The 12791-nt window shown below is 47.0% G+C and overlaps 1 protein-coding gene across 1 annotated transcript in view; it reads left to right on the forward strand.

Annotated features, from left to right (window-relative positions):
* Window positions 1–12791, forward strand: part of LOC8032121 (ABC transporter G family member 20) — a 68774-nt gene that overhangs the window by 24651 nt on the left and 31332 nt on the right. The window lies entirely within an intron of this gene.

Consider the following 12791-nt stretch of genomic DNA (forward strand, 5'->3'; position numbering starts at 1 on the left):
AACGGTCGTTCACGCGAGGCGACCATTTTTTTCGATCCACGAATATTATCCCCCTTCTATGCCTTTCAGAGTCTGCCGGGAACTTGTGGAAACTCACTCCGCTGCTTTTCTTGTACATTTCGGTGCAATTAACGGCAACACAGCTTCGCGGCATGCTGAAATGCTATGACGCCCATGCGAAACGTGCGCGCTTTTGCCCACACCCCCCGGCTCCGGCGCGATCGCAACGCCGCCGCAGCTCCGTGACGTCATGCCCGCGTGGTGACTTGGCCTCGCGCGCGCGCTCGAGCAGCCCGAAATTTTGAAGCATGGGCGAAGACGAGACGCTGAAGCGTGGGCGAAGATGGGAAGCTCGCCCTGAAGACGGGACTGCTGAATCTCCTCCCTATCAATCTCGCCTTGTCAGTGCCTACGCAAGTGTAGAAAATCGTGAAGCATTTAAATTAACCGAGGTAATAAAAAAAAAACGAAAAGATTTTTGTTCTTTTTCCATCAAAGTTTCTACGAATTTTTTATGCTGTAATTTATGTGCTGGAGCTTTTATGCATCTTACATTCCAAAACTTCATTCGGCCATTAAAAAATATATTTCGAATGTCCACTTTTTAGTTCGTTTTCTTCTCATGAACTTTGCTGGTCACGTGACTCTAAGGCGTCGTGTTTCGACCAACACTCGGCTTTGACGTCACGCCGCTACGGTGGCACTGCTGTCGGTACGGCGCCTTAGACAGCCTAGACCCTAGAGCCAACAAATGAGCTACGTCAACGAGTACACGCGCTCGGCTCGCTGACGCCGTCTGCGAACGGGGTGTCTATACTCCAACGACAAGTTGAACGCAACGCAGCGCAAGCAGCTCGACGCGCGACAGCGTAGCTTACGACGGACTTGGACATGCTCTACGTTCAACATGAGACGATAACGACGTCGCCGACGGAGGCTATCCGAGTAGCCCTCGCGCGAATGCCTCATTCGGGAATCCGGTTGGCGGGGTCGACGTCGGGGCCAGTCGAAGTGTGCGAGATGCTCATTTCTGGGATCTGAACCTGTCGTTCTTACCGTGTGCCGTCGTTGTGTTCCCGTGCTGGTGTGCGTATTTAACGTTCGTGCGCTTGACTAGGCGAGTGTGGACGTGGACCGTTCCGAGGATGCTCTACCTCGATTCTTGATAGGCCTATCGACCTAACGAGCCGGCGGTGGTGGGCCGTGGTGTTGGAAGCTCGATGACGCGCCAAAGGTAGGGTTAATTAGAATTAAGGATGACCTAATGTATCTGCTATTCATAATAATGTGCTAGTCGCACTCACCGGCAGTCGTTCCCGATCGAAAAAGCTTCGTCGAATGTACGGGAACAGCGGACACAGTGAAACCTCTGAACTATTTAGCCGGCCAGAAATTTTCAGTTGGGCTGTCTCAGCTTGTAAACGATAGTAGCGGTACGCGATGACAATTGGATTGAATCCTGTATTGTTTGTATAGGCTTTGTAAAGTGCGTTACACTTTCGGACGCGTACATTGCGTAATTTAGGCATCGTCCGCTCTCTTCGGTGTCCATTTCTTAAGTCAGTGTGAAAGTCTACTATGATGATAACACACCGGCTATCTTTCAGAAAGAGGTCTCTGTGGAATATCGAGTGCATCGATTTGATTGAAGTATTCCGGCGAAATCGGCGGAGTCGCTTGGCACGATTCCGGCGAACCTGCGAAGCAGCTAGAATCGACAGACGCAATATCATTTTCTTTTTTTTTTTTCTTTTTTTTTTACATTTGTGTGACATTTAGGAGAAAATAAATGCTGGTTTGCACTCGTTATCACCATCATTTGCTTGTTTTTGAACTGCTAACCGCTACCCCGAATGGTTGTTTTGAAGCGTGACATGACAACACGAGGACGAACCACACTGACCGATTGCATCTAGGCAAGGTGGCGCAAACTACTGCCCATAGATAACCCGTAGAGATCATGCGGATGCCACGGAGACACGCATGCGTAAAGTGGGGCAGTCCGTCGGGGCGCGCTGGACCAGCGTTGGTCTACGCTGGACTACCATCGTTCGGGCTCTTCTCGGCGCGGCGTTGTGGCCGACGAACGTAGGTCTGCGCCGGCGCGCGTTGAGCTCGTCGACGTTGAAGTATAAACAGCCCTTTAGGGTATCGGCACTCCGTTCCCCGATCTGCTTGTGGGCGCCGCCATCTTTGTGCTTAGTGCAGAGCAGACGCAACTGTCGATCGTCACAATTTCAAAACTTCATCAGCTTTAGATATGGCGTTAGGAATCTCGGCATATTGTTTTGCTCTTTCGCGAACTGTTTAGACATTTCTGGAGGGCGGAAAAGCGTTTCCTGTGATTTCAGATAAAGCTTAAGATAACTGGCAACCATGACATATGAAGCACCAAGGTGGCTGAAGTGTCGTTACTCTTGGCAATTCGCGTGGTTCTTTTTGCCCGCTGTCGAGCGCTCTTTCCAGAGCGCGCCAAATGGGGTGGTTGAAAGAGGTTCGGCTTGTTCATTCCGAGGACGCCCCCTCCCTCTCACAGCGCTCCCTAGCACTCCGTCTGTAGCCGTCGGAGTGCGAAGCGGCGCAGGCGTCACGTGGTACTTGGACGGTGATCACGTGGTTTGATTGATGATGGTCGGCACTGGTCTGTGGCGGTGTGCGAGGTACGGCATGACGGCGATTGATATGTGGTTCTACAAAGTGCTTGTGCATTCGACGGTGCGTGGATTACAACGGACGGGACGACACACGTTTGTGACCGTAACAGGAAAAGTCGACGTGTGAAGAATTCCTAGTGCTTTCACGAGATCGTTCATCTCACGACGGTGAATCCAGTAAGCCTAACCGACGACGAAAGAGCTCGCAGAGTTCGCCACTGTTTTACCGGGTTTTGTGGTCGCGCTTCAAGAAATTTTGAGGTTTGGTAGAAGTGTGTTCAAAGGTTTGTATTGTAAAATAAAGGGAGAGCCGAATATAATGCACTGTGGTTTGTGTCGCATTGCGACGCTTGCACGATTCCCCGTGAGAAAAATGCGGTTTATTAACCATTTCATATTTGCCTGCTCTGTGTACGCATGACTGCTATCGCAGCGCGTTCACTGTCGAAAACGCGATGAGTTAACAAGTGTTGCCAACCGTTGGCTTTCGTTCCGTTCTCCAGAAATCACTTCGCATACTGCTGTTTTTTTTTTGTTTTTTTTTCATGCCGATGTGGAAACAATTTACGTCACAACCATTATTTCATCACGTTGCGAGCGTAATTTTTGTTCAATCGTCCACCGTACGCTGTAAGATCGTATTTTTTTTAATGCATTTTTAATGTCCACAAATTTTAATTTCGTGACTGGTCTGAGAATGACGGAGCGCTCTGAAGCCAGCAGTTGTGATCGGCTGAAAAGGATCCCGAGTAGCTCTGGCGGCCAGGAGGGGGCGCTCTGCTGAATCGAGATCAGAGGAAAGAGGCGACCACCCGAATTCACCATCTGAAACGTAGCTTGTTTAGTGGCTCTAAAGGGCTGTCCAAACAGGACACTACAAAACGCACGACTCCGACAAATCGTGAAAATTGAAGCGGGCGCGAAGCGGGCGCGTCCGCTTCAATTTTCGCGATTTGTCAGAGTCCTGCGTTTTGTAGTGTCCTGTTTGGACAGCCCTTTAGAGAGCCTATTGATTAAAGAAAAGGGTCCATCTAAGACCACGGGGAGCTTTTTCAATTTAATGGCCGACGACTTCCGCGGAGATTAATAGCAAGTGCGCATGCGCTGCGTTTTCGCGTGGCCAGCAGGAAAGTGGACGGAAGGGCGGAGGGGTTTGCAGACGACCAACGCGGCCAATAATCCACGTGACCACCGATCGAGCAGTTGGAAACTCTTTCTGTGACACGGGCTCCCTACTGCGCATGCGTGGCGCTTCTTCACCTCACGCAAATCTGGTTTCTGTGCACGCGTGGGGCCCATCACGTCGTCTCCCATCGCGCGCTCGGATATCTTAGCGTAATCAGGAGTTCTACTCCCAGCGTCGTCTATGTAACACGTTTAGAGTATACGTTTGCTTTCTATAGTTTCTATAGTACCACTCTACAACAAGTTGGTACGCCAGTGTCGGTCGCTCTTCGGGTTCAAAAAACGTCAATTCACGAAGTTTCTTGGACGTGGCACAAGGGGTGCTCCGGCATACCTTGAGTCAAGCAAGCTTGATCTTATCAGCTCCACTCAGTTTCAGTGACCTAAATTTTGGAACTAAATCGTTGCTTCTCTGCCTATTATGGCTTAACTGTTTACACCTTTGCATGGGATGGGGTACCAGTTCTCCTAAAAATGGTGCCATGTCCATCACATCCGCACTTTATACCATCCCGTGTTTCGCCCGGGTAGCCCAAAAAATGAGATGAGCTTTTGTCCGGGTCTGTGAAAAAATAGGTGAGCTTTTGTCCGGTGAGCTTTTGTACGGTGAGCTTCTGTCTGGTGAGTTTTTGTCTAATGAGCTTTTGTCCGGTTACCCCCGCCAGACGGCTCCAACATCTCGGCTAGAGTTCCTGTATAGACGCTTTGCAGCAGCCGTGCATGGACGCCGCCATAACTGACCTTCAGTTTTTGTTTCCTCTTACTTCGTCTATTTCACTTTACCTTTACCATAGCAGGCCAGGTTATTGCCACATTAGATTCAACTGAGTTCTTTTCTAAAGCATCGGCCTTTGTAGAGGATCGTCAACTACCGTTTCAGTTGCTCGGCATCTCCGTAAGACAAGAGAAGGTCAGCAATGGCGGCTGTAATTTGGCGCGTGTGTAAAGCGTCTATAGGTTCCCTACGGGAGCCAGAATTGCGCGTTTGTTTTTCACGTGCCGCTGCGCCGCTATTCGCCGAGATCCGATCACATGATGAGCCGGATCAAATGCCGTGCAGGAAAGTAGACGTTGCGCGCGCCCCGCCGAACGTCCCCCTGCTTTTGAGCGCGCCGCGCGCCTCGAACGCGCGGCGCTGCTATTCGCCGAATGCAGTCACGTGAGGAGCTGGATCAACATGCCATGCAGGAAAGACGGCGCTATGGGGATGAACGGGCAACTCTGGATTCCGTAGGAACTCTAATCTCGACATAAGCGGGGCTTCGGGGGAGTACCATCTGCTACTCTGCTACACTTGATCGACGAAGTGCTCGCTTGAGCACGTGCTCGCCCTCGCTTTAGCTCGTGCTCCCGTATTTGCGTACCAGGACCCCCTGAACCCGGCGATTTCCAAAAATGGCTCGTCTTGCGGCATGACGTGATTTGATCATCGCAACTTAATAAAGTGTCAAGCAGCTAAACGTAACAGGCGAAACTCCCCCGACACAAGAAAGAGCAGCGCATATGAAGGATCCCAGGAAGAACGAGAGACGACACGACAGACAAATCTCCCAAGACACACGCCACAGCTGTCTGTTGGCGTAGTTTCTCGTTCTCCCTAGTGTCGAGGTTTGTATGCTACGTTCAACCATCACCTGGGTCCGGAGATTTGATCGAACGCCGTTTAATTGTATACCGCTTCATCGAACTCCATTTCATCGAACTCCATTTCATCGAACTCCATTTCATCGAACTCCATTTCATCGAACTCCATTTCATCGAACTCCATTTCATCGAACTCCATTTCATCGAACTCCATTTCATCGAACTCCATTTTATCGAACTCCATTTTATCGACTCCATTTTATCGAACTCCATTTTATCGAACTCCATTTTATCGAACTCCATTTTATCGAACTCCATTTTATCGAACTCCATTTTATCGAACTCCATTTTATCGAACTCCATTTTATCGAACTCCATTTTATCGAACTCCATTTCATCATACGCTATTTCATTGAACTCCATTTCATCATACGCTATTTCATCGAACGCCGTTTCATAAAAGCCGTTTCATAAAAGCCGTTTCGTCACACACACTGTTTTCTTGAGTTGAAAACGGGTATAGTTGACCTGTAGGAATTTTCGATCTAGGAAATATATTTTTGTTCCTCTTTTTAAAACCGGTAGGAGAACACTTTTTTTTTCCTACAGAGCGGGAAACTAATAAGACACTTTATTTTCTGTCGATCACCTTCCATTTTATTATTTTTTCTTTATGGTAACTGATGACTTGTGCTGCTCGTTCGCGTCATTACTGCCCCTTCATCTAAACGAAATGCCAGGTATCAAACAAAAAGAAATACTGTAGAATGCCTAATTTTCGCGAATTCCCGAATTAAAAAACAAAATTGCGAAAAGAAGATTCTTGCGATCATTTTACTATTCCTGAAATTCACTCCGCCAACTTGGCCACATATCGCACCTGTCCTTTCGGCAATAACCGAGCCCGACAGGGCAGATGGGATCTCGGATTGATGGTATTTGTTACCTCTGGCCCGGAAGAAGGAGTCTCGGACGAACGATCTCCCAACCGTCTTTCTCTAAAAGCGTCCGTTGTGAACCCCAGTCTTGCGGACCCAAGGAGGAAGCTGTCTTATCTCCTTATCTCTAGTGTCCTAGCGGTAGTCCCGTTCCACCCTCCTGCGCCCTTCCCAAAACTCGGTCATTCTCCTTTGCGAACAAAAGGCGTTCCGTGACGCATCGTGGCCTCGCCTCGCCTTTTTTTTTTATCTTTATTTCTTTTTTGTTTCTTCTTGAATTTTGATCCGTCTTCAGTGTCCTGCTGTCGGTCGCAGTGGCAAGTCGCGCGAGATTTACTTCGGACACGCGGACGGGGCGGAGAAAACCGTTGAAAACTTAGCACCGCCATGGCGAACGTCCTTCGTTTACCGGCTCATCCGAATTTGGAGCCGCAGTTTGAGTGCTCCAAGAATAAGCCTACCACTCGTCCGTGCACGAAGGCGCTCTGGAATAACGTCGTGGGAAGTGTACCCAAGGTAGGCAAGGTTACGTACCTTTCTTTATTTTTTCTTCTACCGCTCTAAGCTTTTTTTAATCTTCTGCGTTGGTTTAGGGTTAATATGACTAAGGTACTCAGCTGCAAACTCACTGCATTGATAATTTTTTTTTTTTTTTTTTTTTTTTTACAGGCGAGAATGTTTGAGCATTATTCCTTCCTGATATGAATCGCGTGTATTAGGCAAAAATCGGTCACGTTGACTTGTTCTCTCTTTTTTTGTATTTATGGTACGCATGCTTCATAAAGTTAGATTTTATCGTAAAACAATTCAAGAAAATGTTAAAGAAAATAGGCCTAGCTTCTAAAAAGCGTACACGATGTATAAATAGGTTATTTTCATCGTCGTAAGAATGCTTGGGAATCTCTTCATATATCCTTCCACTCTAGAGAGCGAACGCTGGAGGATACGATGACCTCTTCCAGCATTCGCTCTTCTCAGGTCGAAAGGTGCGGAAGGAGCTTCCCCTGGAACTCTTCACTAGCACAGTCACGGACTATAGGCCTAGCTCGTTAGAGGAAGTTTTTTCGGTGGGATCTATAAAAACGGGCCCGACTTCTAACGAGTAGGTGATGTAAAATTTCCGCTTAGTCCTCTTTGCCAGGTAACTGATAATATCCTCTTCTGCTCATTTCCCTATCTAGTTCTGGAGCTGTTTCGAGTTCTACAGTTATATTTCATAACCCTTCGTCTGGCGTAGGTAATACGCCACTCAATTTATTCGCAGTTTTCTTCTTCTTTTTTTTTTTTGTGATCGTTGTTCTGATGGAATTACAATTAAAATAATGGCGTTGGAGGCACTTTGTTCTGAGAAACGACCCACGTAAGTGTTGCCCAGAAAGTGCCAACTGACAATGTCGAGTTGCTGGTTACTGTGGTATAAAATGATTTGAACACGAGCGAAGCGCCTCTCCTTTTTTCTTTATGCACTGGCAACTTGTTACAACAAGAAAACACACTCCCTGTCTACATGGTGCCTCCCAAAACTTTTTCACCGCAAAAACCTATATGTGTAAGATCATATATGTGGAAATCGGGTCGTCAATGTCGTGAGAAGTGCTGGAAGTGGGCAGCTGTCACGGAGAAAGTAGAATGAAACAAACCGAACAAACGTGCCGTGTGTGTTTCTATCGTTTCTCGTGATGCATATTTATTTTGCTAACAAGCTAATTGCGGCACTACTAAGTTGTTAGCCATTAGTGCTGTATTGTTTGGTTTTCTTTGTTCCCGTTTCGACGCTCTTTTCATTGTCTTTTATGGCTACTGCATTTGGTCGCCGCATTAAGACTGCACGATTGGTTCGATAGGTTTCTTTTTCTGAAATTACACACATTGCGCAGCGAGCTGGTGGAAGTTTACTATGATGGTTTTAACCCGCGACTGGGACAAAAAAAAAAGTGGAAGAGAAAGCAACAGAGGGCAGACAACTTCTATAGCTCAGCTGATAAATTTACTCAAACTCCTTAAACACAGAACCACAAGCACCACTGAGCTACCGAACATACTCTTTTTCAAGGTCGAGCACACAACCCTCTCCCAGATCACAAAACAAACTACTATAAGCGATTTAATTTTCGCGAATCACCTATAATTTGCGTAAAACGGGTCCCGCGAACAGTTCCGGTAAAATTTAAACACGTTGGAATCTATATTGAGATCCCACCACATCCCGAAAATTAGAACCCGCGAATTATTCCAAAGCTTGAGTTTTGACCAAAATCGCGAAATACTGAGCCCGCAAAAAAAATATACATAAATCGTGTACAGTAAGTGAAGCAACCTACGAAGATCGACCACCTTTAGGTTTAGACAAAAACCTTCTGCTTGATGGGGCACCACGAGACACACCCAGTGATACCTTTGGCTTAGACGAAGAGATTTAGAGCCGCTATCTCAAAAGTCAAACTAGAAAAAAAAAATATTTGTAGCCGTGACGTGACACACAGCCAAGGTTGCACCCTTGACTGGTCAACCTAACTTTTATCTTTCGAAAAAAGAAAAGAGAAGAAAGTACTAACAACAAAAACAAACACTCAACCCAACTTAAAAAAAAAAAAAGAAATGAAAAAAAAAAAAAAGATTACTATGGGGCGTTCAACGCTGTGTCGCAGTTCAAACACTTTTTTTGTTTTGTTTTGTAGTTTGATTTTTTGAGATGAGAGTTCAGAAGCTTTTCGTCTAAACGAAAGGTGTCATCACCGTGTGTGGGGGTCGTGGTTCAAAAGCATGGCATATTTATTGTGTTTTTTGTATAACCTCAAACAATCAAAAAAAAAAAATTTTTTTTTTGTCTGAATTGAAAGGTGCTTGAGCTTTGTAGGTTGTTTCGCTTATTCAATTATTTTATTTTGTGATGTGGGGCGTGAAGTGTGCGCGCGACCTTGAAAACAGGATGTCCGGTAGTTCTGTGGCGAGGTCGGTTGAATAAAATCGTCAGCTGAATTAGAGACGCTGTCCTTAGCTGATACTTTCTTTTCCACTGTGAAAATATCACCCCATACCCCACCAGGGAAAGGTACAAGCCCCGATGCCCCCCCCCCCCCCCCCCCCCCCCCGGCCCCCGAATTCTACGCCTATGATCGTTTGCAATATTGGGTGAAGCGCCACACGAGCAATGGAATGGATGGATGCATTGCATCGGTTCCCTTTGGATCGGGCGGGGAGTTGCACCCCCAAGCCAAATTGTATCTTTACCTCTAGATGAATTTATATATAACCCAATTTAATCAGTTTTTTTTTTTTCTTTATCCGTCCCTTATATGTTAACCACCGTCCCTCTAGTCTTTCTTTGCCGTACTGAGTTCTACTTCTCGAAGACGTCTTGTTTCGTCGTTCCCAGCGATTCTCATGGCCCGAAGGAATTCAGTCACTTCTCGTGATTAGCTTGAGAGCTTAAGCTTCAAAGCGGGAGCAACTCAGAGCCATTGAAACCGTTTGCAATCTAGTGGCGGACGCCTCTTGCGCACATTGGTTGCCAAGTGCGCATGCATTGCGTTGTCGCGCGGTGAGAAGGGGAAGCAGACGAAATGTTTGTGGGCATGTCACGTAAAGCACCTCGATGTGTTTGCGTCTGTCTCGCAAGTAGTGTCAAATGCGCCAGTGCGCGAGGTCCGGGTCTCGAGCGGCCCTTGGAAGCACGTGTCACTGCATGAGTCCGCGCCACGGGTTCGTCATCGTCGCTCCTCGCTAGATATCGCAAAGACGACGAGAACCGTGACGGTGCACGAAATTAAATACGCTCATACAGTATCGGTGCTTCATCCCTTAATTATCTTCTAGGCGCCGCCCCTTTTGAGCTCTAAAAGTTATCACAAAAAAATTCAGTTTTTTTTTTGTTTTTTTTTTTTGTCCCAGGCCGGTTTTAACATTGTTTGAAGACGGAAAAGCGTTTTGTACGACTTCATATATAACTGACAATCATGTTCATAAGCGCCAAGGTGTCTTTATTTTTTCTCGTTTTTTTCTCTGTTTGTTTTTAGGCTAGGCGGCGCGAGTTACCGCCCGTTCTAAACGGTACAGCTATTAATATCCATCCGCCCATGGCGGAAGTGTCGTTGCTTCGACACCTGTTTTATTTAGTGACTCGATACTTGTTTTCACCTCAAGAAAGAAAACGGATGTTTTGCGGATTGTTCATACACCGACCGAAGTAGTTCTTACAACAATTGGTTGTCTGAGAAAGAAGCGGTAGGCTTTTGGGCGTTTGAAGCGTGTATGTACGTCTTGTTAAGAGATCATATCTTAATTAAAATACCCCTCTCTGCATAAAGAGAAAAATTAAAGTAATGCACCGCAAACAACCTTACTTTTTTTTTTTTTTTTTTACTACGGTTTTTGAGGTTGAAACGAGTATATGGAGTTATCAAGAAGCCATTCGCTCTTGGCGCGTGCGCCTCCCACTTCGCGCAACATAGTTTGGCGGCTGTTGTCAGAGACGCGGAAGTTTATATTTAATCGAAGTGCTTCCGTTTCTCGTCGAGACTGGACCGTTTTATCAAAACGTTCGTGCCCGACATTTCTTTCTCTCGACTTATTCTCCAATAATCGCCGAGAGCCGCGTCAGCTATCTTACACGGTTGCCACGCATCTACCCGGCGTAAAATCGAGAAAGAAAAAAAAACGGCCTTTAGTAAAATCGTGTTTAAATCGGTCACCCTTATTCGGGGGGATCAGTGGCCGATCGTAATTTCTCGCTGCCGAAACCAGCAATCCCGGGTTCGAACCCAATTCGATCTGGATAAGCATCGTACCGGCGTGCGGTCGTGTCTACTGTAGGTGTGAACGTTAAAGATCCCAGGCCAGCAGTGGCACTGCACTGGCTAATTTTCTCATCACGGCAGAGACACCGGTTGGGGCTGACTACTAACTTCCGGCTGTCTAAACATACACGCAACACAATTACCCTTATTCGCTGAGGATTGTTAAGAAACTCAGTCAGAATCCCGTTGGTCATTAGTAACTGCAGCATTGCAAACATTACCAGATAGAGGAGCTAAAACTAGTTCCTAAAACAAAATCAACTGTTCTGTCTGTATTTGATCGTAAATACAGCGTTTCTCCCCAAACAAAAATTACGGGGCTTTTTTTCACTGCAACTTTGCCTCTACCCACATGTAGCGCTAGAGGTTCCGACCTCTAGCGCAACGTGTCGCGCCATTTAGCTACATGTATTTTAGGGTTCCGACAGCCAACATTTTTTCCATTGAAGATTTCAAAAGACAATATAACATTTTATTAAGATATGGATCAGTTCTGAAACATCGTCATTTGGTGAATGGTTCGGTGCGCTAGCGCTACATTTGAGCGAAGATGAGCGTTCGGCAAAGCGTAATTTATTTCTTACCAAAAAAAGAAATTCTGTATTTTTTTTTTTTTTGGAGAGGAGACATTTTGTACTTTTCACTCCGAGTTAATAGGATTGTGAACACCGGTCATTATCACAACGTTCTGTTTTAGCGCGCACTGAAAATGCTTCAGCAGCCAGAAGGAGAGTTGCATACGTTTCCCGGGTTCACTTAGTTTCGCTTGCTTTCAAATGCTGCTTGAGGGGCCACCTGACTTTGCGCACCAATCTCATGTGCTAGGATGCTATTAATGTGCTATACAAAATGAATTGCCGTCGATTTATTAAGCTGTAGGAAGGTAGCGGATTCTTCCGCCACTGATCGATGCATGGGCAAAGGCGTCAGCGGACTTTCGGGTATCATTAGAAAGTTCAAGCGGATCGATCCGATGACAACGATGCACGATAGATTGGCGCCGTCTTTGCGCATGCATCGTATCGTTATCGGAGGTATCGGAAAATCTACTCAAATGTTCTATTAGAGAGTTTCAGTAGATCGTTTTTTCGCCCCGATAACGATACCTCCTCTCCCCTCCCGCGGCCTTGGCCATGCGTCGTATCGTTATCGGGTGTCGTTATCGGAGCGAAAAAAACGATCTACTAAAACTCCCTAATGTCGGAGTTATTTACTCACGCCGAAGATTCGTGTCAGTCACACTCCAGAACTCACACACGTCATCTAAATGGCAAAGGCGCAGCTAAGTACCATGTCACCTCGACTGTATCCACCCCATAGAAATGGACGCAGCGAAGCCTCCCCGCTAACTTGCGAGAGCCAGGTCCGGTAGCCCCCTCTCTGTCCCCTCGGGGCATCGAGCGTCCATCCAGTCGTCGTCGTCTCCCCCCCACAAAAGAACGACCGACTCGCTGCTGGACGACGATCGCACGCACGTCGTTCCAGCAGGGCGCTGGGCCACGCACTTTCTGGTCGGCCCGGCGAGCGAGGAATGCAACGGACCACGCGGCATCGCCGTACGCTTCCGCGACGGACTGCGAGGGGCCACCGCTCTTTCACGGCGCGCGCGAGAGGGGGGAGAGCCCCCGTCTCCA

Source organism: Ixodes scapularis, unplaced genomic scaffold (assembly GCF_016920785.2).
Source record: "Ixodes scapularis isolate PalLabHiFi unplaced genomic scaffold, ASM1692078v2 PGA_scaffold8__174_contigs__length_109621045, whole genome shotgun sequence".
In the NCBI taxonomy this organism is placed as follows: domain Eukaryota; kingdom Metazoa; phylum Arthropoda; class Arachnida; order Ixodida; family Ixodidae; genus Ixodes; species Ixodes scapularis.